Consider the following 26,588-nt stretch of genomic DNA (forward strand, 5'->3'; position numbering starts at 1 on the left):
AGCTCAGTAGATGAGTGCCTGCTTCCCTTGTATGAGGTCCTGGTTCAATTCCTGGCATCTCCTTAAAATAATAAATAAATAAAATCAACTCTAACAGCTTGCACTGTGCTGACACTGACAAATGCTTTACAGACATTCCCTTGACTCCTCACAACTATCCCATAAGGTAGATATTACTTCCCCATCTCAAAGGAGGAAGCCAGCTTGGAGAGCCAGATGAACCTAGACTGAATTTCACCAGTCTACTCTTGTATTTTAAAAATAATAATAATAAAACCCTGGCGACCCCCACAACCATAACATCCCCCACTGTTTTCCCACCTTAATTGCTAGGTGGTTTGCCCTATGTCAATCTGGTTAAGATTAAAAACTACATTTCCCAGGCCCCTCTTCCCATGTAGTTCCAGGTTAGAGGTGGCCAAAAGAGGAAAGTACTTTCTGAAGATCTCCGCAGTAAGAAGCACTGGCAGGCAAGTACGGAGCTGCCAAAGAATTCTACACGGACCTTGATCTGCATCCAGCTCTCCTTCCTGATTGCCAACCTGCTGAGCAAACAGCAACCCCAGGATCACCTCACAAAGCCTAAATGAGGAGCTACAGAAGCAGCAGCTACGCAGAAGCAACAGCTTCCTATAGACTTTCCACCGCTTCTTGGATTCACCAGCAAACTCTGACTTGTCCATAGTTCCAATGTTTTAGGAAAGTTCAGGGTCTTTTTTCTGACTTGCAATTCCCATACAGATCTTCTTTTGGAGTTTTTCCCACAATTGTAGAAGGTCTTATTCCTTTCATAAATCCTTTATTCCATAATATTCACAATAATTCTGCTTCTCTGATCAAACCCTAAGTGCTGCACCTATTCAAGCCTCCTCCCAGTCTACTAAGAAAGCACTACAACTTTCCCTTCTGAGATCTTCCTGCAGGTATAGGGCACTGGTGCCTTCGTGGCCTCCAACCAAACCTTCTGGTATCAGCTCTGTGCAGCCCATCTCTGCTTCCAGACACGCAAGTGTCCCTTACTCCAAAGGACAAAAAAGCAAGATTTAATGGAGAGAATACCAATTTATTAGCTAAGAACAAGATGAGCTAAGAACACTTAAAAGAACTCTTGGGTTTTGGCTAAAGAGTAAGGATAGAGAAAGGAATAACGAGGAAAAAGAAAACTTCTCAGGTAAAAAGAAAAAGAAAAAAATCTGTTATATGGTTTTCCCCAAAAATTTTTTCCACTAGAAAGTAGGGAAGATTCACTTTTCTATATATCAAACATAACCATTTTGGGCTTATCCAAGTATGTCCCCCCAAAACTAAATTATTTTAAAATTTCTACCAGGCTCAAAAGATGACTTCATGTACAATTTTTCCAATACTTTTTTTCTTTCCCAAAAAGACATCCATACACACACCTTTTCTGGTTAAAGATTTCCCAAAACATATTTTACTAGATTCGGGTCCCTGACCAAAACATGAGAAACAGTGCTTACTACCCTGGATTTATTACTAAGTTGTCCCACAGTGATTCTGATTTCTATCTTGTCAGTCCCTGGAATTATTCATTCACTCTCTCAACAAGGATTCCTGACAGCCTTCAGCATGGTTCAATGCAAGATATCTGGATATAAAACAGCATTAAGAAACCACATTCTGATCAATTAATCATATTAAACAAACCTGTTTATCTCCTGTTACAAATGCTGACCTATAACAAAACTTCCCTGGACTGTTGTTAACAACCTGCCATGAAAGAAGAGAATCTTTTGACTCCTCACTATTTTTCTACTAAGATGTGGATCTCTCACACAGAATCATCAACTAGACAGATCCCCAATATGCAGTAATACTAAGGCCTCTCTGTAACCATCTATTTCTAACTAACAACAGATTTAAGACTGAACTCGGGCTTCTTAACCCCCCACCCCCCAATCAGTGTCCAACCAATAATACAGAACAGTTTTAGAGTAGTCCCTTCAGGAAACCTCTAGGTCAGAAATCCTTCAGGCACAACTCTGAGTGACCTTCCAACTATAAGGCAGTATGCAACAGTACCACAACTTTGCAACGTAACATTGCAATGCTGATTAATACCCATTACATGATCTCAGAATACACAATTAATATGCCCTTTCTCAAATCCCTTATTAAATTTACATATGTAGGAACATGGTGGTTTGGAGAAGATGTCACTAGAATGTGGCTGTACATTGTTCATGGACTGGTTGGTTAGTGCAGATATATCATCTCTAAAAGCAGATTTTACCAACACAAGGGCTGAATTACCTCCTGCTTTTTTGCTTCTTTATGGTATCTGAGTAGGCATAGAAATTCTATATTGCTTGACATGTTAGTTATACATTGTAATATGTCAAATTATACAATGAAATATTACTAATTTTAAAAAGACATTAATGGGAAACGAACTTGGCCCAGTGGATAGGGCGTCCGTCTACCATATGGGAGGTTCACGGTTCAAACCCCAGGCCTCCTTGACCCGTGTGGAGCTGGCCTATGCGCAGTGCTGATGCACGCAAGGAGTGCAGTGCCACACAGGGGTGTCCCCCGCGTAGGTGAGCCCCACGCGCAAGGAGTGCGCCCCGTAAGGAGAGCCACCCAGCAGGAAAGAAAGTGCAGCCTGCCCAGGAATGGCGCCACCCACACTTCCCATGCCGCTGACAACAACAGAAGCGGACAAAGAAACAAGATGCAGCAAATAGACACAGAGAACAGACAACTGGGGGAGAGGGGAGAATTAAATAAATAAATAAATCTTTTTTTTTTTAAGACATTAACAGGGAGCAGATGTGGTTCAAACAGTTGAGCACCTGCCTCCCACAAGGGAGGTCCCAGTGCCTCCTGGAAAAAACAACTCTCAGAAGCCAATGCGGCACAGTGGTTGAGCACCAGCTTCCCAAATACAAAACAAGATCCTGGGTTCAATCTCTGGTTCCAGTACCTCAAAAAAAAAAACAAAAAAAAAAAACGGCAAGAACAGGCTACTTTAAAAAAGGCTAAAAAGATCTATAAATATATTAAAAACATCATATAAAATCATGCTATTAACCCATTTTTCAGTCTCATTTACTTACCATATTAAAACAAAAGAACAAATGTTCTGGACTAAAACTCCACAAACATCATTAAAATGTAGCAAAATCAGTCAAATTTAAATAGAGTAGTCATAAATTGATCAAGTAATTATAACAAAGCATACTTAAGTCACAAATCTGAAATAGACTATGATAGGAGAGCTATCCTATACTAAACTATACTAAATAATTAAAGCACAGAAAAAAAATACAAATTGACTTCACCTTAGACTGCAGGTCTGTTCCCAAAAGGCTTATAAAAGTTAATAAATAAATATTAACTCACATTGTCCCCACTGGCTTTAATTAATAACTTCCAAAATTAATTTTCAAAAACTTGTTCACAAAAAGAACTGCATCTGTCTGAGGCCTCTTCACAAATACTTGGTTTTCACCTGAGCATATGGAAGGACTGGATTTCCCTACCTGTTCAAATCAGGTACAGCCAGCAGGTGACTTTCAGTGTCCAATAAATGTGGAAGTGGTGAATGTTTCTTTCAGGAGAAATCTTTAAGAGTCAGTGTGTGCTTTCACACATTCTCTTTCTGTCCTCACAACCAGTTATATTTTGGATAGTGGCTACCCCAGGAATCTGGGCCCCAAAGCGAGGATAACAACAGCAAAGAGAAGCTCCCAGCTGATCCTCAACAACCAGGTAACGTGAGCAAGAAATAAATCTTTGTTGTTGTTGTTTTAATTTATTTCTCTCCCCTTCCCGCCCCAACCCCCCTGCTGTCTGCTCTCTGTGTCCATTTGCTGCATATTCTTCTTTGTCTGCTTCTGTTGTCATCAGTGGCATGGGAATCTGTGTTTCTTTTTGTTGCGTCGTCTTGTGTGAGCTTTCCGTGTGTGCGGTGCCATCCCTGGGCAGGCTGCACTTCTTTCATGCTGGGCGGCTCTCCTTACGGGGCGCGCTCCTTGCGCATGGGACTCCCCTACGCGGGGGACACCCCTGCGTGGCAGGGCACTCCTTGCACGCATCAGCACTGCGCATGGGCCAGCTCCACAAGGGTCAAGGAGGCCCCAGGTTTGAACAGCGGACCCTATCCATTGGGCCAAGTCTGCGTCCCAAATCTTTGTTGTTTTAAGCCACTGAGATTCTGGGGTTATTGTACACAGCCTATTCAGACTAACACAGTCTAAAACTTAATAAAAATCACATGGAAACCCCCTAATGTTCATTAAATTCATTTCAATAAATTTTAGCATCAATTCTCTGACCATGTACATTAAACTCTCAACTATTTCCCCAGATACCAGAAAAATGAACATACTTCTTGTACCATTTATTTAAACTAGACCAGTTTAATCCCAAACCACTGAAGTCTACATGAACCAAATGTTAAAGAAATCATTCAGGTTGACACAAATATTTCTCAGAAATCTCTGGCTTAGCAATTATAAAGGATAAGGGGTGAGAAACTGAATTCTCTGAATTTGAGTGTGTGTGTCTTTTAAATTCTGCTGGCCCCAGACTTTGAGACTCCTGCATATAATGAGTGTTACTAATAGCAGCGTGTTGCTCAAGTAAGCAATGTGGGGGGCAGAAGGTGGGCTGAAACCTTTGCTCTAACTAGAAGAGTCATACAAAATCCAATTTCACAATTTCGAACAAGTTTCTAACATTTCTGGGCCTCATTCTCCTCAGTTGTAAAATCAAAATATCACCATCTACCGTAGTGGGAAAACTTATGTGTGGAAAGGTTCTGGCACATAGTAAACACCCAAGTATTACTTCCCTCCCTTCCAAGTTTGAAATCTACATAAAATTTTTTATATCCTCCATGCCAGAAGGCATGGCCTTTACAAAACAGGAAGAGAAAGATGAAGGAGACTGGGCTGAAATGAAAATCAAGGATGAGATGAAAAAGGAAATGGATGAGATCAAAGATTACCAAGATAATAAGAGATTCAACTGCACAATTTAAATATTCACACAATGGGAAAATATCTTTAAATAAATATTAGAGTATATAAAGAAAAGAACTGTCACTGTGGCTACAGAGGTCAAACGCAAAATCTCTCCTAAAATGCAAAGTAAGATGACAGAGATGAAAACGTTAAGATGACAGATATGGAGGATGGAGGATGGAGATCTAATCGAAAAGCTCTGTGTTCCAGAGGAACCCGAACAGAAGGAAAAACAAAGGCACAAATGAAAAAGACTTGAAGGAACTGAAACAAAACTGAGATATTATGATCAGGTGGTTTTAAATCTTCTGTTTATAAGTATCTGTATAATCCATGTATATACTCAGTATCTAGTATCCAGAGATACTAGAAGGCATGGAAACAATATTTTCTCTTACCAAACTCCTCAGCAAATCAATCTGGAAAAATAACCAGCACTCTCCATTCCCTCTTTTATAAAGCCTTCTGGTAAATTACTGAACATTCTATTGCCACTAGTTAAGCTTATTTTTTTTACCAAGTCAGTACATTTCTGCGCCTATCAACTCACCGAGAATTATGTTTGTTCCCAAGCATGTTATGTAGTTATAATTAGATATTAATTAAACATACATAAGCCAATTAAATTATGAATGTGAAAAGAAGGCTGCTGTCTCTTTGAATGTTTAGATTTTTTTAAAAAACTGTTGTCAAATTAGGTACAGGTGAAGCAACTCTAAAAAACTAGGAGAGAAAAGCACACAAATTGAGAAGGATCTTGTACTCATACGCTTTACGTCTATATTTTTTAACAAAATAAAAAATTTAAGGTAAAATGTATCCTTTCTAATTCCCCTCATAAGTCTGCTTTTATTAAACTAGATACCACAAATCAGTAAGAGAACTTCAAAATGGACATTATCTGTGGTCTACTGGATTATGGATTTTTATAACGCCTGATAATCTTTATTGAAAATTAATTTACTAGGCACTGTGTTAAACATATCTCATTTAAACCATATAACAACAAAAAGAGTAAACTACATAACAAACCTATGAGTTAGGTACTATTATCCGGGTCTTACAGATAAGGATAGCAGAGGCTTAGAAAGGACAAAACAGTAGAGTTAGGGCTCAAAATCAAGTCTGACTCCCAAGTTCATATTCTTAGCTCCCATTTTTACCTTTATTCTTATTTATCTTTTAAGGTTCTTGTTTTTATTTTTCAGTAAACATTATACCCAGAATCAGTTATGTTTAGGTTTTGTTAATTTAGTTCAACTCCTCTTCAAGGCCTTCTGAAAATGCCTTTCCTATCCTGGTACACAGCAGGTACTCAGTAAGTGAGAATGATATGAATCTAGTAAAACAAATCCAATTTTCCTGTTGCCTATAAAGGAGAGAGGCAGGGTACAGTTGTAATGATCACAGATTCTGGAACCAGACTGCCTAAATTCAAATCCCAGATCCACTACGCATAAGCTGTGTGAATTTGGGCAAGTTACTGTCTCTGCTTCCGTCCCCTCATCCCTAAAGCAGGTATAACAGTAATTCGATTGACTGCTTTCAGGATTAAATGAATATATTTAAAGTACTACCTAGAAAATGTTTGTTTGCCAAAGAAAATTGTATATCTAGAATATGTTTGCCAAATACACGAAAAGAAAAGAAAAAACAATAAGGAAAGAAAGTAAACTCGACCAGTAAATTCAAAGGTAAACGCCTGTAATTTATCAATGCTTTGGCAGTCATCACCTTTTCGGTAATCTTAGAACACTGTCAACTCTCTATTTAATTACCCATTTAGTCCCAGGTATTGTGCTAGGGTACCAAAATCAAGGAAACACTCACGTGCCCTTGGAGAGGAACTTCCTGGTAGAGGGCACAGGGAGGACCACAGTGGGCACGCCATGGCAGAGGCAGGTGCTGCAGCCTGACTAGGAGCGTTCTGCCTATGCCAAGGCAGTCAAAAGAATACTGATGAAATCAGAGATCAAACTATTCTTTTAATTGGCATATACTAATTATTAAAGTACACATTAGGGAAACGGACTTTGGCCCAGTGGTTAGGGCGTCCATCTACCATATGGGAGGTCCGCGGTTCAAACCCCGGGCCTCCTTGACCCGTGTGGAGCTGGCCATGCGCAGCGCTGATGCGCGCAAGGAGTGCCGTGCCACGCAAGGGTGTCCCCCGCGTGGGGGAGCCCCACGCGCAAGGAGTGCGCCCGTGAGGAAAGCCGCCCAGCGTGAAAAGAGAGAGCAGCCTGCCCAGGAATGGCACCGCCCACACTTCCCGAGCCGCTGACGACAACAGAAGCGGACAAAGAAACAAGACACAGCAAATAAACACCAAGAACAGACAACTAGGGGAGGGGGGGAAATTAAATAAATAAATAAATCTTAAAAAAAAAAAAAAAGACATCTTTAAAAAAAAAATAAAGTACACATTAAATGATTAACTGCACAAGTGTGTGGGGGGGGGGGGAGAATTATCTTTAAAAAATTCCAAAGTTGATAAACCACATAATGCTTTTTTCTTTTGTGGTACTGTTAATCTCAAACAGCATTTGAGCACTTGTAAGAAAAGCAGTATTCTAGTCGAAGTAGGGAATCTAAAGAAGATTCTATCCCCATCCTGCTATCTAGTCAGGGAGACAAGGTATAAACACAAAAAATTTAAGCAACAATATAAGAGTTAAGCAACAGTAAAGGCAATAATACAAGAGACATTACAAAGCCAATAGGTGATTAACCACACTGAAAGACACTGTGAACAATTGTTCCCAGGAAATCCCAGGGCCATCCAAGACAAAACGCAATTATACAGGTATGTCTCTTGTAAATAAATATATACGTACACGTGTATTTATAGACATATAGATATATAGCTATATCTCACACAACACGAGAATAAGGGAAAAGATTTGTTGTTTCCATATAGACAACTCATACTATATATAAATTTATGTGTGAAAAAACTTCACATAAAGTTTTATGAATCAAATTGTATTTTTAATGAGGGTATTTTAATCCAGTGTTCCTTCTATTAAACAGAAAATAGAGGACTTTCTCAAAATATTTTTAGTAAATCTACACTTCTTTTATGTTGTATTTCTGTCTATGCCTATGCAGCAAATGCTGGCTAAGAAAAACTTAAAAGAAACATACTTCCCAAAAGTACAGGAAAAACAGGCACTGAGTGTTTTCCCCACTTATCTCAAGTCAGGTGTTTGGTTTCTTTTAATTCTTAACAGGAGATAACCTTGAATTCCATCATCAAAAATCTTTAAAATCCACAAAACCAGGTTCTGGTTAAAATAGCTGCATAGGATTATTTTACAATCCCTGTGGTTTTGTTTCCATACATAGACTAAAAAAAAAAGTTAACACAGAAATTTAGAAGTTAGCCTGGGGAAGCGGACTTGGCCCAGTGGTTAGGGCATCCCACATGGGAGGTCCACGGTTCAAACCCCGGGCCTCCTTGACCCGTGTGGAGCTGGCCCATGTGCAGTGTTGATGTGCTCAAGGAGTGCCCTGCCACGCAGGGGTGTCCCCCGCGTAGGGGAACCCCACACGCAAGGAGTACACCCCGTAAGGAGAGCCGCCCAGCACAAAAGTAAGTGCAGCCTGCCTAAGAATGGCGCCGCCCACACGGAGAGATGACGCAACAATAAGAAACACAGATTCCTGTGCCGCTGACAACAACAGAGGCGGACAAAGACGACGCAGTAAATATTCAGCAAATAGACACAGAGAACAGACAACCCGGGTGGGTAGGGGAAATAAATAAATAAATAAATCTTTAAAAAAAAAGGAAGTTAGCCTGACAAGGATCACCAATGGTTGCTACAAGTATTAAGCGAAAGATTATTAGAGAACAGGATATATCATCACAGTAGTACAGATTACTAATAGTGGGGAAAATATAACTTAACCCTCTTAACCCAAGTGATTAAATTTAACGTCACAAATACGTTCCCTGAAGGATGCAATGTGAAGTACACAACATCACTTAGGTAGTCTTGCCAAAAACGTTGAACCTGAAATTAATCAACCCTTTCAACCTAGTTTACAGCACATGGATGAACAAGTTAAACGATACCATGAGGGGGGAAAATCCAGAATATGAGTTGTTTTATAAGACAATTTTTTGAAAGGAGAGGAGAGAAGCTATTCTAGAATAGAAGAGATCAAAGAGATGTAAACCTTGACAAGACCCCAGTTGGGGGGAAGGGAAGAGAATAAATCCAAAGATCTTTCAGGACAAAATGGGACATTTAAATAAGGAGGGATATTAGATTACACTAAAGAGGTATCACAGCAAAGAAAATTAACAGTAATAAGATTTTGGCTATGTAAAAAAATGTCCTTATCTTTAGGAGATGCATGTTGGTGTATTCAGGGATGAAGTGTCATAATGTCCACAACTTTCAAATGGCTCAGCTAAAAAGATATAGACACGCATCGATAAAGCAAATATGGCAGAATGTCAACAAATATTGACTCTAGAGGGTCATATATGGCTGCCTCGCTAAGGTACTCTTTCCAGTTCTCTGTATACTTGAAATTGTTTTATAACAAATCAGAGCGGGGAACAGGGAACGTTCTCCACTCTACAAGGAAAAAGAAAAAATCAACCTAAAACCAAAGCTGTGAGCTATATCAAGTACAGAGCATGACTTTATTTCAATATAGCACCTATTAAATATAGTTTACAACTTTGGTAGCAATAAGGAAAGCAAAAGAACTGAAAACCCCACCTAAAACACTGCTTGAAAGATTCACCAATAATGTAATTCAATTATTTAAAATAGCTTAACAGCTAGTTCTTTCAAAAGAGACACATGGAGGGCACAACTAAATATTCTACAATGACAGCATTTTCAACATAATTCAACAAGAATCAAAATATGTTATACTTTAACCAACAAATATCTGTGAATCATCCACCGTTGACTCTGCAATTTGACCTCTTCTCTACAGACATTTCAAAGATATTCAGGGAAGCGGATTTGGCTCAATGGATAGAGCATCCACCCACCACATGAGAGTTCCAGGTTTCAAACCCAGAGCCTCCTGACCCGTGTGATCAACTTGCCCACGCACAGCGCTGATGCGCGCAAGGAGTGCCCTGCCACGCAGAGGTGTCCCCCGTGTGGGGCTCCCCTACATGCAAGGAGGGTGCCCCGTAAGGAGAGTTGCCCGGCGCAAAAAAAGTGTAGCCTGCCCAGGAGTGCGCCACACACCGGAGCAAGATGACGCAACAAAAGGAGTCACAGATTCCCGGTGCCACTGACAAGAAAACAAGCGAACACACAGCAAATGGACACAGAGTGCTGACGGCGGGGGGGTTGCAGTTTAGAGAAATAAGTAAAAAAAGAAAATTACAGAGTACTATAATTGAGTATCAATAGATTTCTTAAACATGTGCAGCTATGCAGAAAGCTTCCATTACTCAAGGGAATTTATCAACCTTTTTTTCTATGAAGAACTCCTCTTTACTTCTTCACTAACCACAATGAAAGTAACAGTGTAGGCCAAGGCTAAAATGAGAACTTTCAATTATCCTTCCACACAAATGGAGAGACAACCACACCATCAAAAGAAAATGCTCTACGAAATTCTACACATTAAATTTTGACACTGGGCTCAGAAATAATTGTGTAAGACAATGCACAAATTAGCAAGCCTGGCGCCATTGCCACATAACCCAGCAACAAATGTTGCAATATGGAAATCTCAAGCAAATAACCCAACTGCGAGTTCCCTATATACATCAAGAACAAACAGCAAAAGTGAAATTGTAACTTTTCAAGAAATACACATTTTCACCAAATACACTTTCTGTAAGAGGTGAAATTTTATCTGTCCTGTCCTACTACAAAAAAGGTAAAAATGCTTATGACCATGCTTAAAATTAGTTTTTAAAGTATCTAAGAAAATGATCTGTCTAGGCCGCGGCAAAGCACACGGAACAGGCCATGTTAGGAGACAGTAAACAATTGACCTATGTGTTCAGCATTTACACCCTGGAAGAAACTACCCTCATTTTCCTTGTAAATGTGTGTGTGTGTGTGTGTGTATTTCTTTTGTGTGTGTGTGTATTTCTTTTTAAGCAATTTTACTGAGATATATTCGCATACCATATAATCCATCTTCATATAAATATAAATACTTTTTCAGGTCGAGAAATACAGACCTACAGAAACGTATCTGCATACTCGAATCAAGGCTTCCTCGATTACCGGCTGCGTGACCTTGAGCGAGTTCCTTAAAATCTCTGAGCCTCCATTTTTTACCTGTAAAATGGGGCTAAAAGTATCCATTTCCGTGGGATGGGAAGATGAAATGACACTGCACGCGAACCACCGGGCGCTCAGGAGGCGCAGTGTCACCTGAAGGCTCCGTAAAGAGAGAAAGCAGGGGAGCAGCCCTGATTAAGATTAGCACGACGCGGCTTTTTCGCCTACTCTAAGTGACACTTCTGCCTCTCCCCGGGCCCAGCCGCAGTCCTCCTTCCCGAATCCCCGCAGACTGCGTGTTTGACAGCCACGGCGCCCAGCAGCCCACCTGGGCTCGGGCCTGGGCTTCGGGACCAGGGCCCGGCCCGAGGGCTGCCCTCCGGGAGCGGGGAGTCAGCCGGCGAAACCGCGCCCGGGAGCCGCGCACCGGCCCGCGGCGGCCCCCTCTCCGCGCCCCAACGCACACAGGCACGTACCGGGCCCTCCGCGGGGACGTCGGGAGCTGCAGGCCCGAGGAGCGGCCGCCGCCGCGCCGCCCCCCTCCGCCCCCGCGCGGCCTGTCACCGCGCCCCCGGCCGGGGAGGCGGCGGGGCCCCGGGGCCGGAGGGGCGCTCGGGAAGTCGGTCCCGGGCCCGGCCCGCGGGGCCCGCTCACATGGGGCTCAGGCTGGCCGGGGCCTCTCCGCGCCCCTCGGTGCCGCTCGCGGCGGGGGGCCGGGCAGGAAAGGAGGGAGGCGCGGGCCGGGCGCCGCCGGGGGCTGGAGAAGGGCGCGAGAGGCGACGCCGCGGCCGCAGAGGCCGGAGCCCCGCGCGTCGTCCTCGTCGTCGCCGCCACGGGCGGCGCGACCCCCGAGCGTCGCCGCCGGCCTCACAACCCCCGGACGCCGCTGCCGAGGGCGGCCCGGGCGCCACTACACACGGGTGCGTGACGTCGGCGCTGCGCAGCGACGTCACGGCCCCGCCGCCCGCCGAGAGCGGCCCCTTGCGCCGGGGGCGTGGCCGCGCCTGCGCGGGTCTCCCGGCCCGGGCTCCGCCTTGCCCTTGGCCTGGGGCTGCCGGCTCCGTAGTCCGCGTGCGCGGAGCTCTGCGCCGGGGTCGTGCGGCCCCCGTAGCACCCCGATATCCCGCGAAGGGATGCCCACGTGGGCTGACAGCAGAGCGCGGAGTATCCCAGGACGGAGAGGCAGCGACGGGTCCTGGATTCGTGGCAAGTTGTTTCCAAGGCGCGAGGCCATGGGATCTCTTATATTGGGGATCTAGTTTCAGAATTTTTCCCGGACTTCAAAAATGACTGGAGGTTTGCTACCAGGCCTTACACTGCCACACACACGCCTGGAAACCGGCCGGCTACGTTCCACACGTATCCTCTGCTTAATTCTTGTCACCATGCTGGCGGGCGAGCCCAGCAAGTATTACCTGCCCAGGCTAGCACCTGCGGAGACCATAGCCCCGCCCCCAAAGCCATTGGCAGAGCCAGGGCCAAATCCAGAATTATCTTCCACTCAATCCTTCCTCGCCGTCCCAGCCCCCCCCCCCACCTCCCCCGTCACGTGACTTGCCTGCGTTCCGATGTTTTTACCCACCTCTGATCCAGAAAGCATCCTTCCGCCCCCACCCCTCCTTTCCTCAGACAGCCTCACACCTCCTTGTACCGTTCCTTCACTCCACCTTTTCTGTGGTTTCTTGGTACGATCTGGATCCCATCCCCTGCCTGCTTGTTCCAGACCATAGTTGAACCCCAGAGAGCTGGGAGCGACACCCACGGGGCCCAGAGGTAAGGTGCTGCCCGACTCAGGGGTCCCAGAGGGTCCTGGCAGTTGGCGAGTCAGGGACTGAAGGAGCGGGTGTTGTGTAAGATCAAAATAACTGGGTCCTTCAGTTTTGAGTACAGACCCACTGGCAGAGGTGCCAAAGGCTCAGGCCGAAGGATGGGACTTGCATGGGTGTTAGTAAGAGTGGAAGCCTGGATACAACCTGCGTGGCTGTCAGGCTGACCTGACAAATAGTGGTATATCTGCTCTACAGAAAATTATGCCGCCAACACTAAAGAGGGCAGCTAGGACGTTCCTCCAAGATACAGAGCTAAAAGGAAAGTCAGCTTTTTCCCACTTGTCTCAAAGGGGAGGACTTGGAAATTTATATGTGTATAAAATAGAAAAGATCTTTAAGATTCCTCTGGGCTCTGACATTTTAAGCCCTGGATGCCACAGAAAGGAGGTTCCCGTGTCCTTGAGGGAATTCCAACTTAAACTTCTGCAATTCTCCACCGTTCCCATTCTGACCACATAGCAGGCATTCAGCAAATACTTGTCTGTTTATCCAGTAATGTAGAGATGGAGTTTTCCTCATACCTGTGTTCCCTCCTTCCCCTCCCCTTGTCTTCCACACCTGGGGACTTCTGAGTCCCTTAGAAACACCCCATAAATATATAAATAGTTGCTATTCTTCCTCCCCATCTCCATTGACTTTTTGTATTGATGACTTTTCCATACATTAAGTCTCCGGTGTTCTTGGTATATGCAATTATAAATTAGACATCTGTATTAGTAGCCAAAAGGGTGCTGATGGAAAATACCAGAAATCTGCTGGTGTCATAAGGGGTATTTATTTGGGGTAGGAGCTTACAGTTACCAGGCCATAAAACATAAGTTACTTCCCTCATCAGTCTATTTTCACGTGTTGGAGCAAGATGGCTGCTGACGTCTATGACAGTTCAGGCTTCCTGGGTTCCTCTGGGCTCAGCTCCTCTGTTTCCTCCACAAGGGCAGCTGTAGACTAGGAGACTCTCTAGGCTTTGCCTCTCTCCACAGATCACCTATAGACTATCAGGCAAATGGCTCTGTCTTTCCCTGGGGCTCCAACTAAGACTTCAACATCAAACTCCAACATCAAAACACCAACATCAGAAAACCCTCAACTCAGTTCTTCACCATGCCAACGGGTGGGGACTCAACGCTAATCATAACTCAATCATGCCCAGGTACAGATCAGTTACAAGCATAATCCAGTATTTCTTTTTGGAATTCATCAATTATATCAAACTGATTCAGACGTCTCAGGATTTTTTTTTTCCTTGATGGAACCTTCATTCAACAAATATTTTTTGCCCACCTGCTCTGTGCTCTGTGATATAGTCCCCACCTTCCAGAAACTCAGTACCTTGGGCATAAGGCAGGCAAGTAAATCTATAATTATAATAGAGTGACTGTGATAGACGTGTATAAGATGCTAAGGGGGAAGCGGACTTGGCTCAATGGATAGGGCGTCTGCCTACCACATGGGAGGTCCACAGTTCAATCCCAGGGCCTCCTGACCCGTGTGGAGCTGGCCCATGCACAGTGCTGATGTGCACAAGGAGTGCCCTGCCATGCAGGGGTATCCCCCGCATAGGGTAGCCCCATGCACAAGGAGTTCGCCCCATAAAGGGAGTCACCCAGCACGAAAGGAAGTTCAGCCTGGCCAGGAGTGGGGCTGCACACACGGAGAGCTGATACAGCAAGATGACACAGCAAAACAAGACACAGATTCCCAGTGCCTCTATAAGGTTAGAAGCGGTCACAGAAGAACACACAGCGAATGGACACAGAACAGACAACTGGGGCAGGGGGATGGGGAAGGGGAGGGAAATAAATAAAAAATTAACATAAATTTTAAAAATTAAAAAAAAAAAAAGATGCTAAGAGAGCAGAGGAAGACTTCCAAAAGGAGACATGATGTGTTCATTTTCCATTGCTGCATAACAAATAACCACAGACTCAGCAGCTTTAAGCAATACCTGTATATGTCAGAAATCCAGCACAGTGTGGCTGGGTTTTCTACTTGGGGTATTGCAACCTGAAATTAAGGTTTCTGCTGAGCTGACTTCTCATCTAAAGGCTCTGGGAAAGATACATTTCTGCACTCTTTCTTGTAGTTGACAGAATTCAATTCCTTGGGGTTATAGAACTGAGATCCCCTTTCCTAGCAGGCCATCAGTGGCCACCCATGTTCTTCATCATCAAAGTCAACAACAGAGAATCCCTCACATGTTGGAACCCCCTCGCACTTCAAATCCTTCTCTGACATTTTTCTCTGCCCAGCGGAGAAAACTCTGCTAAATTTTAAAGGGGTTTTCTAATTAAGTCAGGCCCACCCAGATACTCTCCATTCTTAGAGTCAACTGGACCATATAGCATAACCTACTTCCCGGAGTAGAACTCACCACACTCAAACAGTTCCAGAGATTAGGCAGGGCGTGTTCCCCAGGGGGCACTCAGAGCCCCGCCTACCACAAAGGGTGAGCTGAGACTTGAATCGGGGAGAGTCAAGGATGGGAGAAATTAGGATGGGGGAGTGGGCATTCCAGGCAGAGGAAATCCAGTCTGCACAATGGGAATGGGAGGGCACATGCCCTGTCCTGGGAATGACAAGAGCTGCTGGCCTCTGGTGTTGGGAGGGACGCAAGGGAACCCAGACAGGAGCATGGCAGGGACCAGGAGGGAAGGGTGTTGCAGCAGGGCGAGGGGTTTGGGTAAGGAGACAGCCTAAACCAGAGCAGTGGCAGTGAAAATGCCCGAGGCGTGCCGTGTTGGGATGCTTTCGGCTGCAAGGAACAAGACACCTGGTCCCAAACAGCTCAAAGAACAGGGTTGACTTTCCCATGTAATTAAAAATCCAGAAGGAGAAGGTCCAAGCTTGGTCCATTTAGCAGTTCAGGGCTTTCAGGCTGTTCATTGATTCTCTGCATTCAAAAGAGGCTTCCTTAGCTGCAGACCTCAAGACCTCCCGCCTGGGAAGTAGAGGGGAGAGCCAGTCTCTCTCTCTCCCTCTAATAAACTTCTAATTTAAAGAAAATTATGAAGCACATGCAAAGGGTACCCACATACCCCCCTCCCAGTTTTCCCTATTATTAGCTTCTTAACGTTACTGTAGTATGTTGGTCATAATTAATGAATCAATACTGGTACATCCTTAGTAACTAAAGTTCCTTACTTTTAGCCTAACCTTCTTCTGTTCCAAGATCGAGGTTGCAGTTAGTCATGGTGCGTCCTTAGTCCTCTTGACCATGACAGTTTCTTGGACTTTCCGAGTTTTTGATGACCTTGACAGTTTTGAGGAGGGTATTTTGAAGAAGGTCAGTTGGAGATTTTCTGATGATTTCTTCATGAGTAGACGGGGGTTGTGGGTTGGGGGATGAAAATCTCAGAGGGGAAGTACCATTTTCGTCACCTCAACAGAATTTCTGGCTCTTAGTATTTGTCAGGACTCTCCAATGTCAAGTTTCTCCCTTCCCCCTTCCCATTTGTGCACTCGGGCGGAAGTCACTATGTTCCCCCTCCTTGTCGGGGAATGGCTACATAAATTATTTGCAGTTCTCTGCAGGGGAGATTGTGTCCCTCCACCCCCCGGGTAACTTAGTCATTTATGGAGCTCAGAATGGACTCCTGGGTGTTAATTTTATACTTTGGGTTGTAGTCCAAAACTGCTTTATTCCCCTTCCCCTCCCCCCAGTAGCTCCCTCATCTGTTTACTCGTTGTTTTCACTCTTCTGCTCTTTGTTGTTTTTGTTTTGTTTTGTTTTTCCTCATGTTCTGTTTTTTCTTTTTAGGAGGCAGGCACTCAACTCCTTGAACCACGTCCGCTTCTCCAGTACCTCTTTTTTTTTTCCCCCACAGATTTATTTTATTTATTTATCTCCCCTTTCCCCTCCCTGTTGTTTGCTCTCTGTGTCCATTTGCTGTCTGTTCTTCTGTGTCCACCTGTAATATCAGGTGGCACTAGGAAATTGCATCTCTTTTTTGTTGCTTCATCTTGCTGCGTCAGCTCTCCATGTGCACGGCGCCACTCCTGGGCAGGCTGCACGTTTTTTACACCGGGCAGCTCTCCTTGTGGGGTGCACTCCTTGCACGTGGGGCTCCCCTACATGGGGGCACCCCTGTGTGGCACAGCACTCCTTGCCCGCAGCAACACTGCATGTGGGCCAGCTCCACACGGGTCAGGAAGCCCTGGGTAAAAAACCCTGGACCCTCCATATGGTAGGTGGATGCTCTATCGGTTGAGCCACATCTGCTTCCCTGCCTCTTTATTTTGTTACTCAAATTGTCAACTCCTGTGTCCCTTTGACAAAGTCACATCCTTTGGGGTCTGGTTTTGTCATCGTCACTGTTGTTGGAGCACTGCCTTGCTTTCTCGCACTGCAAGATGCTCCAGGCTCATCTTGTAGATCATCCAGCCTTAGAGTCAGCCATTTCTGCAAGGAGCCCTGGCTCCTTTTATTGAAGGACGGGATTAGAACCAAGATCTGGGCACTGGAGCACCTAAGAATCTCTTTTCATTAAGGACAACCTTTCCCATTCATCTCCCACCCTCTCCCTAGCAGACTGCCCATTTTGTTTTTGCAGTAAAGTCTGCTCATTGCGTTGCCACATTCATTCTCCTCTTTCCATTGTAATCTTATATTCAGCTGAGCAGACTAAAGAGACCATGACAATTAGATGCAATACCTGTTCCTGGACTGGATCTAATAATGGAGAAGAAAAGGTTTAGCAATTAAATGGATGGGCAGATAGAATGATGAAACAAATGTGGCAAACTGTTAAAAGTTGGTACAGCTAGACAACGGGGGGCAGGGGGGAGTATGTTGGAGTTGTCTATTATTTTTGCAAAATAAGTTTGAAATTATTTCAAAATAAAAAGTTTAAGAATGGAAAAAAATGTTTTCACGGAGCCCATAAGGCCCCCATAATAAAGCCTTCTTTCCTCAGCCTTTCTTGCACCTGCATATGACCATGTGACTGAGAACTGGCAGGAGAGAATTAGGAGGCGGTGTCCCTCCTCCAGGCCCGTCTTGGTGGCCTCCTCCATCGCAGGCCGCTAGCGCAGGGCGGCGAGGGGTGGCAGCAGGAGCCCTCGCAGGGCAGAGCCTCCCTGCTTCGGCCTGGCCCCCGGGCTCCTGCCTTGGGCCTGAGAAGGAAGTGAGGTCTGCCACGGGTGGCTGAGCCCCACCCCAGGGCACCTGGTAGGCTGGAGCTGGGTCCCAGGCCTGTGGCTGCCCCCCGGGGCTGGGCACCCGGCCAGACCATCTCTGAACAGAAACCGGGTTCGCGCTCCAGGCTGCTGAGGCATGGCCGTGGGGTAGAGCCGCCAGCGCTGCCCTGAGAAGGAATCGGGGACTGAGCCTGCGTGGAGGGGCGGGACTGGGGAGAAAGAGGGAGACCCTTAGGCACTCTGTTTTCTGAAGAAGCGAGCCACGGCAAATCTGCTGCTCTTCCCTGACAGCAGGGAGGGGTGGAACCCTCCCTCCTGTTCCAAAAAGCTGAGTGCTGGCACGGTAAACCTCTCGGTGAAAGTCCATGCTGCTACAGCCAGGAAAAGCCATTTCCCGGCTTTCTGCTCTTTGGACTTGCGGGAGATGGTATGTATCCCAACAAAGGCACATTTTAAATCTTAACCCACATTCCTACGGGTGGAAACTCATGTGCAAATAGGACCAAGATTTTTGAGCAAAAGCTAGGCGTTTAAAACATTAAGCAAATCGTTAGCAGTAATTTTTGGCAGTCGGCTGTCTGCGAGGGGCCTGCTTGTGTTCCCCCACCACCACCACAGCGTCCCTCTCCTGGAGCAGCCTCTCCCCTGTCTCCTGTTTATATTATCTTCTTCTCTTCCTGTTCCTCTTTCTTCTCTCTGCCTCTCCCCCACCCTCTTTAATTTACCATGTTTTTTAGTCGTCTTATCCCCAGAATCCTGAGAAGTAGGTCAGCAGAATTAGTCACCTCGGTTTGCATATGACAGAGAAGTGGCAGAGAAAGGCTGGGCGGCTGTGGCTGGGCGCCTGGACACCGGGGACCCTGCCGGCCCTCCGCGGCCTTTCCCACCCTTCCCTAGAGGCCCGCGCCAGGGCCCTGCCGGCTGCAGGCTCTGGGTGCTGCTCCCTGCCTCGCCAGCCCGGCCACCCCCCAGCACCGGGGGCCGGCCCCGCTCCTTCGGCCTGGCGGTTCTGGAAAGCACTGGGTGGTCTCCAACCCAGAACCATCCCAGCTCCCTCAGCCCTGGTCTGCAGGGTCCCAAGCCTCCTGCGACCCCCTGGGGGGGGAGAATTCCCACACCAGCAGAAACAAGTCAGGAGTTGGTCATCTTCCTCTCTGCGGCTCATCATCCCCCTTAGCCCAGCAGGGGCCTGCGCCGCCCACGGCTGCACCCAGTGGGCTTCACCCGGGGCCGCCTGGCCCAAGCTGAGTGGGGCCTGCGCCATCCGTCCGAGGACAACGAGGAGGCTGCAGGCCCAGAGGGCCCCCGTCCCGAGCGGAGGGAGCCGCTGAGCCCCCGGCCCTCCCACTGCCCCGGCTGCTCAGGCTGTCAGAGAGGGGCTCAGACTGCTGGCCCAGGGGCTCCAGCCCGGCTGGCCTGGGGAGGACATTCGAGTGGACAGGAGGCCAGGCGAGCCTCTGCGTCCTCATCTGGCAGCCAGACAAACCCTCCTGCCCCCAAGACTCTGGAATCGAGGGCCCTGTGAGCAGAGGCCCTGCACCGCGGGCTGAGCAGCCCAGTGCCCCCGCCCCGGGAGCGCCGGCCGAGCTCGGGTGCTCTGTGAGGATGCTCTGTCTCTCACCTGACAGCGCAGGCCCCTAACTGGCAGGTCTTACCTCACAGCCCTTCCTTTTGGAAAGCCTGGGCCTTGGGCGGGGGGCGGGGCGGGGGAGGGCTGCCTAAAAGTGGTGACCTCCCACCCTGCACCCAGTCTTCGTTTCTTTTTTTTTTTCATTTCTCTCCCCGCCCCCCAGTTGTCTGTTCTCTGTGTCTGTTTGCTGCATGTTCTTCTTTGTCAGCTTCTGTTGTTGTCAGCAGCACGGGAATCTGTGTTTCTTTTTGTTGAGTCACCCTGTTGTGTCAGCTCTCCATGTGTGCGGCGCCATTCCTGGGCAGGCTGCACTTTCTTTCACGCTGGGCGGCTCTCCTTACGGGGCGCACTCCTTGCGCGTGGGGCTCCCCTACACAGGGGACACCCCTGTGTGGCAGGGCACTCCTTGCGCGCATTAGCACTGCGCATGGGCCAACTCCACACGGGTCAAGGAGGCCCGGGGTTTGAACCGTGGACCTCCCATGTGGCAGACGGACGCCCTAACCACTGGGCCAAGTCCACTGCCCCCAGTCTTGGTTTCAGACGCCATTCTCCACCAAAAGGAGCCAGGGCTGGGCCCGGAAAAGGCCCAGGGGAGCTGGAGCATGTTTGGTCCCAGAACACGAGGACATCCTGGAAGAAGCCAGGGCACGTCAGAGGCCATGGGAGGCCGCTGAGCCTCGAATTGGCCGTGTTGTCAAGTGTAGCCCAGAGACCACAGTGGTCCCTGAGCACCCACTGCAACGCAGCCCCAGCCAGCCAAGAAGAATGCCAGCTACGGGATGTGAGAGCGGCGGAGTAGGAGAACGGTGGGTGTTCAAGCAAGCGGGTGAGAGCTTGAGGAGCGGGAAACTTACTCTTAAAGCGTCGCCTCTCAAATACTTCATTAACAAGGGGAAAATCGTAATTTTACAGTGGAGAAACCTTTCCAAAGCAAAGCAACCCTGCAGACCTGCAGCTGAAGCTTCCTGAAGCCACGGGCAGAAGGGCCTCAGAAGGTGACCTCTGTCCAGGCGTGGCCGGCCCAGCACCTTGCCTATGATCGGTGTGACTCATCAGCCTACCTCTGTAAGCCCAAAGCCTGAGCACAGGGGAGCTCAGTCCACATGGCGCAGTTTCCTACCAGGAGAACCAAAGAAGGCCCTTCAACTCTCAGAAATCCTACTCTGTTTCCTGTGCTGTGAAGGACAGACGCTGCTTTGACTTTCTGGCCCCTGGGTAGCTGTATGAGCTCAGGCAAGCCGCTTAACCTCTCTGAGCCTCCGTCTCTTCACCTCAAAATGGGCATAGTGGTAGCCGGGTCATGAACCAGCAATTGCCCTCTTGGGTATTTCCTTGAGAGAAATGAAAGCACATGCCCACGCTAAAACCCGAATATGCGCGGTCATAGCTTCTTTATGAATCATAGTCCCAAACTGGAAATGCTCCAAATATCCATCCACTTGCTGGCAATAAAAAAGGAACACACAATGATAACATAATTGAGCTTCAAAAGCAGTACACTGCGGGAAAGGAGCCAGACACACCCCGAGTCCACCAAGAGAAGATTCAGGAAAAGGCAAAACGCGAGTGACCAGGGAATGCCAGGGCCAAGCGGGGGGGGGGCGTCCTGAGGGGTTGGGACTGAGCCACGTCACAAACGCTGTGGACGTGATCAGAACCCACCGAGCCGTGAGCCTAAGATGGGTGAACTGTATGCAAGTGCCACCTCAGCAGAGCCGAGGGAAGCCTCCATCCACCTAACAGAACCTGCAGTGCAGCATCACGGCGCCGCTCTGTGTGCTGGCCAGGAGAGGGCCCAAAACACAGGGGCGGGGCCAGCGCCGCCTCAGCCTTCGGGCTGAGCAGGGCACACGTGCAGGGCACGCGCTGCAGGCAGGAGCCCCCTGCCCCTCGGGTCCAGGCGGAATCCCACCCGGCAGGCTGTCCCTGCCCCCCAGGACACCAGGGCAACCAGAGCGCCTTCTGCCCAAGGAAGGTGTCTGCCCGCACCCACGTCTCAGGACGCCTCCTCCAGCCGGTCCTCCTGATTCATAAACATGCTCCCTGGCGCTCTCCAGGCCTCCCCGGGACCCCACCCTTCCCAGCCCATGAGGTAAAAGTTCAGCGTGTCTGCTGCCACCGCCACCGCGCGCCCCACTTCCACATTTCCCATCTGCCTCTTTCCAGGCATCGCCAGAGGCAGAGGAGTCCACAAACCCACAAGCCCAGGACACCCAGTTTCCTAACTCCTGCAGTCCTGGATTATCCTAGCCCCAGGTGAAAACCTGCTGCCTGGGGAGACACGGGGCGGGGGCAAGTCCAAGGGGCCCCGGAGGAGAAGCAAGCAAAGCACAAGGCCCAAGGAACGACCTCCGTGCTCTGGCAGGAAATCCCATTTTATTTATATATGTTGTGTCTTTCTCCTTGGCAACCTGGTGTCGGCTGCGTGGGGGGCGGGGGAGGAGGAGGCTTCCTTGCTGGGTGGCTGGGGATGACTCACAGCCCTGCGTAGGTTCTGCCTCTGGGGCCAGGCTAACAGGACAGGCATTGTTGAAAGCTGCAGGCAGGCGGGCCAGGCCCCCTGGCTATGCCAACACCCTTTGCATGGAAGCCTTGAGGGCCTGGTCAGGCCTGAGAAGAGCCAGCTCCCACCTCCTCACCTGGCAGAAGATGCTGTGAAAGGTGCAAAGGCCATTCGGTACCCAGTGCCCAGTATGTGGTTCTGCCACCTGACTGGCACTTAACCTCTCGGACCCCAGGCTCCTCTTCTGTAGGAGGAGGGTAGATCAATCGTGCCCCATTGAGGAGGGTTTACAACACACCCTCAGTCTGTTAACTGTTTCACTGCCTTCCCCCCACCTGACAGAAGAGGAAACTGCAGTGAGGAGAGAAGTTACCCAACCTTCCCCAAGCCACCTCCTCCGTAAGCGGAAGAGCCACGGTCTGCGGGTCTGGGTGGTCCCAGAACCCTGAGTCTTTTCACCACCCCACCTGGAATACTCAAAGAGCCCGGGCACTGGGGCTGGCCTTCCCAGGCATCCAGGGGTGCTGAGCCGAGGCGGCCCGCAGGAGATGGGGAGTCGTCGAATTCTCTCAGCCAGCCAGGAAGGCCGGAGAATGGCTCCGAAGCAGGGGGCGGTTGCCTGCATGCCTCGGCCTCCCTGCTCACGCTGCCCCCCGTCGCCTGGAGACCCCGGCTCCCCTTTTACGTACCTGAGTCCTCTGTCGGGGTGGCTTCCCAGTGCTGCACGGCCTCAGGCTTTGCCCACCCGCTTCCTCATAGCGCCAGGATTCCCTGGCTCGAGCTCCTGCCGCTCCCTGCTCGGAGGCCCTGCGTGGCTCCCCCGGCCCTCAGGCCTAAATACCCTGGGCAGCAGCCAAGCTTGCACCACGCGGTCCTCAAGCCCCACCTGGCCGCGGCCGGCACCTGTGTTCTCCAGGCCCCAAGGCCCCAAGCAGGTCCTGCCCGCTCCCCGGGGCCCTGCCGGCCTCACCTCTCCTCCCCCTGGTTCCGCAGGCCTCTGCGGGACGCCTGTCCCGTCTTGTAAGCCCCTCCCTGGCCTGTCCGGGCCCCTGTTCGGGCCAGCCTCGTGACCCGCCTGCGCTGGGCGCGCCCCGGGGCCCACGACAGCTGCCCCATTTGGTGGGGGTGGACTGAGGCTCGGGAAGATGCTGCATCCCAGGCCACACGCTCCGAGCTGGGAAGGACCCTGCTGCCAGCCAGCGGCGCCCTCTGGCCCGCGCCTCGGGCCTCCCTTACTGACCGTCTCGCTGGGAGACCCACTTCAGGAGTGAGTGAAGGGCCACACGTTTTCCTGTCAAGAGCCGAGGCCCCCAACCTAAGGAATCTGGGGGCTCTCAAAAAAGGGCAGGAAATCTCTGGTAAGACCTTGAGCCTAATTTCACCCATCTGTTGACAATTCTTAAAGACTCACGCTCATCACTCAGACCCATTTCTCCCCCAGCGTTGCAGAAATGGAACACGGTTTTATTTTAATTTTTAAATTTCTCTCCGCCCCCCCCCATTGTCTGCTCTCTGTGTCCGTTCCCTTTGTGTTCTTCTGTGTCCGCTTGCATTCTCAGCGGCACCAGGAATCTGTGTCTCTTTGTGTTGCATCATCTTGCTGGGTCAGCTCTCCGTGTGTGCTTTTGCACCACTCCTGGCCAGGCTGCACTTTTTTCACGCAGGGTGGCTCGATGCAGGGTGCACTCCTTGCATGTGGGGCTCCCCTACGCGGGGGACACCCCTGCGTGGCAGGGCACTCCTTGCGCGCATCAGCACTGCGCATGGGCCAGCTCCACACGGGTCAAGGAGGCCCGGGGTTTGAACCACGGACCTCCCATGTGGTAGACGGATGCCCTATCGGTTGAGGCACGTCTGCTTCCCTGGCACATGGTTTTGTTTTTTGTTCTTTATTATTTATTTATTTTTCTTTTTTATTTTCTTTTAATGTTACATTAAAAAAATATGACGTCCCCATATAACCCCCCACCCCTCCCACATTTTCTTCCATCATTGCAGCATATCCACTGCACCTGGTGAATACATTCTGGAGCACTGCTGCACCACATGGACAGTGGTCCACATTGTAGTCCACACTCTCCCCCAGTCCACCAAGTGGGCTACAGCAGGACACACAACATCCAGCATCCATCCCTGTAGCACCACCCAGGACAACTCCAAATCCTGAAAATGCCCCCACACCATATCTCTTCTTCCATTTCCCTACCATCAGCAGCCACTGTGACCACCATCTCCACATCACTACTACAATTTCTTCCCTTACTAATCACAATAGTTCCCCAGAAGAACACCAGTAAGTCCACTCTAACCCACACTCTATTCCTCCATCCTGTGGACCCTGGGATATTTATGTCCAGTCCCCCTCTATATCAAGAGGGGGCTTAGATTCCACATGGATGATGGATGCAATTCTCCTGCTGCAGCTGTAGGCACTCTTGGCTCCCTGGTGTGGTGGTTGATCCTCTTCACCTCCCTGTCAGCTGGCCAGGGTAAGCCCAATAAACCAGAGGGTAGGAGCCACAAGTCTGCTAAAGCCCAGGGCCTGGCTGTCACGTGGACAGCCCAGAGATTCAGGTCTCCTGAGTATACACCAACCCAAATGCCAACCACAGGTCCAGTAAAAGTAACAAGAGGCATGTGTAGAAAGGTCATATCTGAGTCCCACTCCATTGCACTCAGGAAGACAAACTCCAAAGTAGGGCCAACTGACATGGTCCTGAACTCCAGAGCCATCTGCCTTGACCATAGAACCTGTGGGTCTCTGCAGCCCTCAGGAGAACCAGCACCTGGGTTTCCATCTACCTTGGCTGTCTCTGGGACCCTGCTGAGGCATGCGTAAGCGTGACCTCTCTGATGACCTCCCAACTCTTTTTTGGAAACTCATAACCATATAAACTCACTTGTCCTTTCCATTTCCTCCTTTTATCCAAAGTCAAAAAGCAGTTTTTAACACCTGATATTACATGTAGGTTGAGATATTCTGCCAGTCTGAGTTGACCCACCCTTTTTTTTTAAAATTTCTCTCCCCTTCCCCTCCCCCACAGTTGTCTGCTCTCTGTGTCCATTCACTGTATGTTCTTCTGTGATCGCTTCTATCCTTATCAGTGGTACCCAGAATCTGTGTTTCTTTTTGTTGCGTCATCTTGTTGTGTCAGCCCTCCATATGGGTGGCATCATTCCTGGGCAGGCTGCACTTTCTTTCGCTCTGGGCGGCTCTCCTTACAGAGTGCACTCCTTGTGCGTGGGGCTCCCCTACGTGGGGGACACCCCTGCGTGGCACAGCACTTCTTGCGCGCATCAGCACTGCACATGGGCCAGCTCCACACAGGTCAAGGAGGCCCAGGGTTTGAACCACGGACTTCCCATGTGGTAGGCGGATGCCCTATCCATTGGGCCAAGTCCACTTCCCTGAGTTGACCCCTTTATTCAAGGTCTTTTTCTAGTTACATCATCAGCTGGTGCTTGGTAGTAATCCCTTGGTGCCAGGGAGGCTTATCCCTGGGAATCATGTCCCACGCTGGAGGGAAGGCAATGCATCTACATACTGAGTTTGGCTCAGAGAGTGGCCACATTTGAGCAACATGGAGGCTCTCAGGAGATAACTCTTAGGCACCCTGCAGCTCTAGGCCTAGTTCATATTTCAGGCACACAGGCTCATAATCAGAGCCATCAGAATCAAGGGCTCATTGCTGGACCATCCATCTTTGTAAATCTTTGCCATTGCACTTGGGGGATTGTTGCTATTCCATTGGGGAATGTGGCACATGGTTTTAAAGGTCATTCATAACCAGGAAGCTGAGAAGCTGTGGTTTTAGTGCATATATTGTGTTGTGCAATTGTGTTTCACTTGAATATGTGCCTGTGTGTTCATGATATAACATACACATAAATACATACATACATATATATATATATATATATATATATATATATATATATATATATGTTTGCTTTTTTTTTACTGTGGATGACCATCAGAAAAGTTTGGAAGCCCCTGGCTCAGACAGTCGCTACAGGCAGGCCCTCTCCTCCCAACACCCAGGACCCCTGTGTGGAAACCCTTTGCAGTGGGTGGATCCCACTGTGGTACTGATGGGACCTTTGTTGCTGAGAGTCTGTCCTCATCCCTCCTACTGTCCTTCAGTGGAGAAAGGAAACAGTAAGGACAGACATTGCTAAAGAAAAGTTTGACCTTTTGTGCTTTATTATTATTTTTTTAAATAACAGATGCTCATGGTAAAAAGAAAAATAGTTAAACAGTAGTGACACTAGAGA

The 26,588-nt window shown here is 48.5% G+C and overlaps 1 protein-coding gene and 1 long non-coding RNA gene across 3 annotated transcripts in view; one reads left to right on the top strand and one right to left on the bottom strand.

Moving 5' to 3' along the window:
* The window catches only part of MAP3K2 (mitogen-activated protein kinase kinase kinase 2), a 117,715-nt gene extending 94,678 nt beyond the window's left edge, over nt 1–23,037 (bottom strand). Inside the window, exon 1 of one of the 2 annotated variants that reach the window (XM_058301174.2) lies at nt 23,003–23,037. The gene's annotated coding sequence lies outside the window, so the exon portion shown is untranslated. Of the gene's footprint in view, nt 1–11,688; nt 11,818–23,002 lie in introns of those variants that run through there. The other variant, XM_004459210.5, reaches the window with a different exon arrangement.
* On the top strand, nt 20,286–22,829 carry LOC139439282 (uncharacterized). The gene is made up of 2 exons (XR_011649162.1): nt 20,286–20,616; nt 20,723–22,829. It is a non-coding gene; the product is annotated as an uncharacterized lncRNA (long non-coding RNA).
* Nucleotides 23,038–26,588: the final 3,551 nt, after the last annotated feature.

This window comes from Dasypus novemcinctus, chromosome 7, assembly GCF_030445035.2.
Source record: "Dasypus novemcinctus isolate mDasNov1 chromosome 7, mDasNov1.1.hap2, whole genome shotgun sequence".
Lineage (NCBI taxonomy): Eukaryota > Metazoa > Chordata > Mammalia > Cingulata > Dasypodidae > Dasypus > Dasypus novemcinctus.